General features: G+C 38.6%; 1 long non-coding RNA gene across 2 annotated transcripts in view; it reads left to right on the top strand.

The window, feature by feature from the left end:
- The first annotated feature begins 1,828 nt into the window (after positions 1 to 1,828).
- The window catches only part of LOC141768336 (uncharacterized), a 141,002-nt gene continuing 136,551 nt past the window's right edge, over positions 1,829 to 6,279 (top strand). For both annotated transcript variants that reach the window (XR_012594053.1, XR_012594054.1), the window contains exons 1-3: positions 1,829 to 1,987; positions 2,839 to 2,970; positions 3,265 to 3,487. This is a non-coding gene — a long non-coding RNA (uncharacterized LOC141768336). The remainder of the gene's footprint in view (positions 1,988 to 2,838; positions 2,971 to 3,264; positions 3,488 to 6,279) is intronic.

Raw genomic sequence — 6,279 nt, 5'->3', positions numbered from 1 at the left:
TGTTATTCATTCAGTCATGGAATATAACACAACCTAAACTTAAACTACACACAGCATACTGTTGATGTGAGGATACTTAACAGTGGATCTCTGAAATGTTTGAAAGTTTGCATGACATAGCTTGGTTTCCTTTTGGCCTGAGGGTGGTGCTAGAGGAGAGGTCTCAGTAGCTGTACCAAACCTGAGGATGTTACATGTCTGTAAACAAATAGCAAAATATTCATATAAAATTGGCCATATACTGTATTTATTTAGTGTCTTAAGTAGCTCTTAATTGGATAGACACAAGTGGAAAAAATGTGAGGCAAAGTACATCGAGTCCCTGCCTCTTGGAACTGTTTCAGCTGTTGCAACCCTTTGAATGTTGGTCACACTTTATTTTACACTAATAAGACATAACAAGCCTACTTTGTATCAAATTAGACAGAAATGAAAAATTCACCTGCAACAATAGCTCTGGTTTTGCATGAGACTCTCAGGTTACTGGTCCTACATTTGTTGATGCTGTATCCATAATACTTGAAAGACTAATAGATTATACACGAATCTCTGGTGAGGACAGTGTCATTGAATCATGAAAAACATCTGTATTTAACCCTGATTGAAATGCTGACTTATTGTATGGAAACTGCCTGAAACAAACTGTTCAGGAAAAGCTACAGTATGAAAAGGTCAGTCAATGCTACATGAATGTAAACATTTATGCTAGAACAGCCGTCACAGTGGAACCTTGGAAACACAACTCTACAGTAGGCTATTATTTTTTTTTGTATATATCAGTCAACCTGGTTGGTAGACCTATAATTCATCTGGATTATTAAAACCTGACATGAATAATTTAGTCATTACATTTTGCTATTATAACCAAGTCTATACTTTATTAAAAATTAAAAAAATAAAGCCTTTGAATCAGATGCAAAATACTGACGATTGACACAATGAATGCATTCAGTCAATTAAATTGAGCAAATAGATAATTTTCCAAAGTTATGAGTTTGAATAGTAACAGGCTCATTTGGGTTCTTTTGTCAACAATTTATAATATATAAAATGCATTTTGACTATAAAGTATATAGGCCTACACATTGTGATGTTTGCATTTCACTCCTAGTCCTGTATTTGGCTAAAGAGGGCCTAAGATATTCTAACAAATAATATTTAAAAAGTCATCAGTTCTAATTTGATTTTATCAATTCATAATTTGACAATCAACATCTAAACAAAATGTTTCTGAGGAAATAAACCCTTCTTCAAACCTGCCTATTGAGTTTGTGTAGGGATGTGAAGGGTTAAATGAATAAGCCCTTTGTCGACCTATCAGGATTTTTATGCAGTAGCTAGGAAGAACATGTTGCTTTCAGCTCTGTGATTGGTGCAGGTGGTCCAGAGACTCATTACAGTAAAATTGACCAATCATATCTTCACTCTAAATGGGCGGGCTTTGTTGTCGCTAACTTTATGAAAAATCGCTGAAAACTAGCTAGCTAGCATGTTAGTTCCTATGTTTAGTTCACGGTGGAAGCAGCAGGTCACAGTGTTGTTGGTGAGGAACACATGTTGCCGTTTTCGAGATTAGCTTTTAATGAAAAGTATAGTTAATTGACACAGGAAGACCAACACCAGAGCTTAATTAGGTACAGAAACCTTTTGAGAGGCGTTTCAACGCCAGTAATTACAGGTGATAGATACCCGGATGACAGGTTCAACCACAGAGCACAAGTTGCTCAGTTTAACGGGCAGAGTGCAGGTCAGAGGTCAGGTCCTGGGCCAAAGATGGGTTTTCTGATTTAGGAAGTTTATCCAAGTCATCCCACCGCCATGAGAACGCTTCAAGTCATCTGAAAGATAAAACATGTGGTGACACCAGGTGAGCTCCAGCTGGATGAGCAGATGTTGGATGATATGTTCCAGTGTGTAGGCTTCTACAAGTAGCTTCAACTGTGGTTTGGTGTTCACAGTGGCAGAGAAGACCAGGGAGTTGAGAAAGGTAGGATAATAGCCTTAAAATAATGACATTAATAATAACACTTAGGGCTGTACCAATGTGTCATGTCTTTTTTTTACATTCGAAGCTTCTACTTGAATGAAGCTTGAATGTCTGTCATCATATTTTATTTGAGTCTCGTTATATGAATGTCATTTATGGTGCTGTTAGATTGATGCTGAGCCCGTTAATACCTGTGAGAGCCTCCCTGTGTGGCAAGCAGGAAAGCAAACTCTTTTTTTTAATGAAAATATTGTTTTTGAAAGGCTAAACGCCAACAAATATGGATTGAAGCAGCATCTTTTGTTAGATAAAAACATGTTGTGAATTTATGAAATGATTACATCTATCTTTTTTTCAATCTTTTTTGACTTTACAACGCTCTAGAGTTATTGGATATGTTTGAATCACACAAGTTGGAAACAATCCTATGCAGCCACCACTGGAATCTAATTCTACAAATAGAATATACTACTACATGATATTAGTGTACTTTAGCCTAATATTTATCTGCAACTATGCAGAAATATCAAGTTTAAACAGAAAGAATAGACAGCAATGAAAAAACAGCTGCACAGCATTCGAAAGTTGATTTAATTCAATTCAATTAATGAAGCTTTGAACTATTCGGTACAGCCCTAAATAATGATAATAATAATGATGATGATAATAATAATAATAATAATAATAATATTCAAATACATTTGATAGTGTGGGGGAATACCCACTCATAAAAACATGTAAAGAACTAATGAAAATATTAATATTAAAGAAAATAAAAAGGTAATAATCTCAGTGTGTGTTGGAGGTCTATAAGTTGTTTCCATATAATAAAAGCCATGTATCTCTCCTAGGTGAACACAAACACCACTCCATTGATGCTGATGGATACATCACCATCCTGCCCGGCTTCAACTTCTGATTTTGGTTGAAAACCTTCCAGGCCATCTTCTCGGATGTTGTCTTTGGAATCCTCCAAAACAAAGGTATGGATATTCAGTTCTGCCTGGCCAGAGTTGATGAGCTACACAGAACAACTGAAGAGGAGAAAGAAAAGTTTGACAGGGTCTACGAAGAAACTCAGGCTTTGGTTGGCCCTCCGCGTGGCTGTGGGGCTCAAGGAGACGTTTGTGCACTGTACAGGGAGCTCTACTGCAGCGTAATTGACAGCATCCTAACACAGATTGTAAACGGCTTTAGTGACCACAACAAGCTGGCGTTCCTGGATCAACAACAGTCCAGGAGTTTCAGTAACCATTTTCCCAATGCTGCCTTTTCAGGTTTGATGGAGAGCTTTGCCCCAACTCGACACTGAACTCACCGTCATGTAGGTTACAGCATGTCTGGAAGAGCCCAGCCGACATTCATCAGTTTGGCCTTAATTTCCATGGAAAGGGAATTGCTGATTGATTTAAAGGATCAGTTACATGACCCCGCCATCAGCCACTTCATCCAAAAGGACAGGAGAATGGACTTTGTTTCAAGTAATGCGATCATCAAAGGGTAAGTGATTTAAAATCAAAATAGGCTGCCGTGCCAACTGATTTTATTCTGGCTGTCGCTGCCACTGTTTTGTATGTTAAAGGGGACATATCATGCTTATTTTCAGGTTCATACTTGTGTTTTGGGTTTCTACTAGAACGTGTTTACATGCTTTAATGTTCAAACAACACATTGCTTTTCTCATAACGTCTGTCTGAATATACCTGTATTCACCCTCTGTCTGAAACGCTCCGTTCTAGCACCTGTCTCTTTAAGATCCTCTCCTGAAAAAGCCCAGTCTGCGCTGATTGGCTTGTGAGAAAAATATGGTGCATCTTTGCAAAGGTAGTTCTCAAGCCGTTGGTGGAGATGCTCAGATGGGGGTGGTATATTCTATGAGGCTGCATGTGACATAGGAAGGGGAGCTAAACCTGATCGGCTTGTTGAATCACATGTTTCTGATCAAAAAACTGACTGGCTTGTCTTATTGCACAAGCACTGAAAAAGTGAGTTTTTCATGATATGTCCCCTTTAAGGTTTATGGGAAAACTGTCATCATGAAGAATTACCTGCCAATCTGTAAATTTACCAACCTTATGCACATTTACCATAATTCTGCATGATAACCGTTTTCCAAATAAACCGTAACATATATATTTAATAGGTCGCAGTGCCAGCCAAGTAATATTATTTAACAATGTTGCTTGTTTGTGGTGGTGGTGGTGGTGGGGTCCAAAATGCCATGATCGCTGTTCACTGTCCATGGTTCTGAAGTGTCTGTCGCTAATGGTTGCTTGGTTGTGTGTGTGCTGTCATGATGTGGAGGCTTTTTTGTTGGTTTTGTGTGGAGGCTGTCATGCGTTTTTGCATCCCAGCCCATTGTCATCATATTCCGCTGAAGTGCACACACAGCTTGTGTGACGATGCATTGTTTGCGGAGGATAATTTTCATTTTGCTTAAGAAATCAGCTGTTTTTTTTTTGTTTTGGTGATAACTCTCACTTTCACTATGCTGTTAACTCATTGCATTGTTAAGAATGCACTCATTTTTGTTCTAGAGGTGGAATTGTCATAAGTAACTTTTGCAGTACTATAAGAGAGGACACAGTAAGCTAGGCTGGTCATTTCCTTTTTTTCCTGATGAGGGAATGTGGGGGGTCAGAGGGCCAACGTTTAACAGTCACAGTTCGCTACTAAAACTAAATAAAATTCTGGAGGAAACACCAAATTTTGGTATTTTCTTCCCATGATAATGGTAAAAAAATGTGATATATCCGTTTCCTCAGCAGAAAACCGCTCGCTTCTCCTATTTGAAGAATTCGCCTTTAAAATAGCAATGTGCCAATGTGCAGGCGCACCTGTCTTTAAAAGGGAATGGGAGATGACACAAAGCTTCGACTGTTGGTATTCGACCTTCAAATCAGTATTCGAATGCTTTGTTTCGTTCGTATTCATTATTCATATTCAACATTAATTATTATTACTTATTCTCACATGGATATCGCTGTTTGTTGTGTGTAGAGGTGCGTGTGTACAGTAGTGCGGCAGCGAAGTCCCAGGCAATGAAACGGGGGAGATGGAGACAGAAAAATTCCCTAAAATAGATACATTTTCTGTTAACAATGAATCTATTTAAATTGGTTAACTTGTTGTTAAAATGACCATATGTAATTTACCTTATTTCTTTACATAGAAATAAAAGTGTTTCTTTAGATGACAGGTGTGAATTGGCTTCTGAACCTCACCACAGCTGAAATAAGTGTTTAGATTATAAGGTTCAGCTTTAACTGGCCCCTCTAATACAACAGCTGGTCCCAGTATGTCCCACTGTGGTTTAAGTGGACCACTGATACTCACTGACTCTCTAACATAACGTACATGTTGTACACAACCAGAACAAAGAGTTAGCAACCCATTCTCAAATGGCAACAAGATACAAATGCAATCCAAACTAATAAATACCTACCTTTACCTACCGTACCCCGTTACCCCTTTTAAACCTAAAGGGCAATTTGTAATCAGTGTTAATTTTTTTTCCTGGGTTAGCTCTTTCAATATCAGGAATTTGAGAAATCCCCTCCCTTTTGTGGCTTACACGTGTGCCTGTTTTGTGGAATACTTGAGCAGACAGTAAAGAGCGGAGATGAATTTATTTCCCTCTCATCCTCTCTCCTCTTGAAAGCCGATAGAGGTGCACTCTCAACGCGCTCCTGTGTATTTGTAAGGAAGGAGCAATGTAAAGCTCTCACCAGAGCTTTGAGGCATAATCATGACACAATTAAGATAATTTCCCAACCACTGCTGGTGGCGAGAAAAGCAATTTTTACGCCTTGTAATCGAGTCTGGCTGTCAGATTAAGATAGCAGGTGATTTGAGGGAAATTGTCTTGGCTAACTCTTTGGAGTGGGATCCAGGTGGCCTCAGGTATCTCTTTGCCCATTGAGGTTGCCCGTAAGGTAATATAGTTTTGATTTTGAAAATGAAAGAAACATTTGAGTGGTGGATTTGTGTCTCTGGGCATTTTTGTCGTCTTATTACCTGCCTCTGCTGCCATCTGCTTCTGCATCTTGTGACTTAAAAGAGCCAAGTGGCCCGTTATCTGTGTCTCACTTTCTGTCTCTGTCTCCTTTTTTTCTGTCCTTTACGTGCCATCCAATGACAAAACTCCAAATTCAACACAGACTTTATGAGATTACCATGTGTGGAGGTGAAAGTCTGTGCAGGATGTTGGCTTCTCGCAGCCGATATATTCAGAAAGATTTCGGTAATAATAATAATAATAGAATAATAATAAAAAGAATACCCTCCTAAAT

This window comes from Sebastes fasciatus, chromosome 5 (genome assembly GCF_043250625.1).
Source record: "Sebastes fasciatus isolate fSebFas1 chromosome 5, fSebFas1.pri, whole genome shotgun sequence".
Taxonomy (NCBI): domain Eukaryota; kingdom Metazoa; phylum Chordata; class Actinopteri; order Perciformes; family Sebastidae; genus Sebastes; species Sebastes fasciatus.
This window is presented reverse-complemented; position numbering and strand designations above follow the sequence as displayed.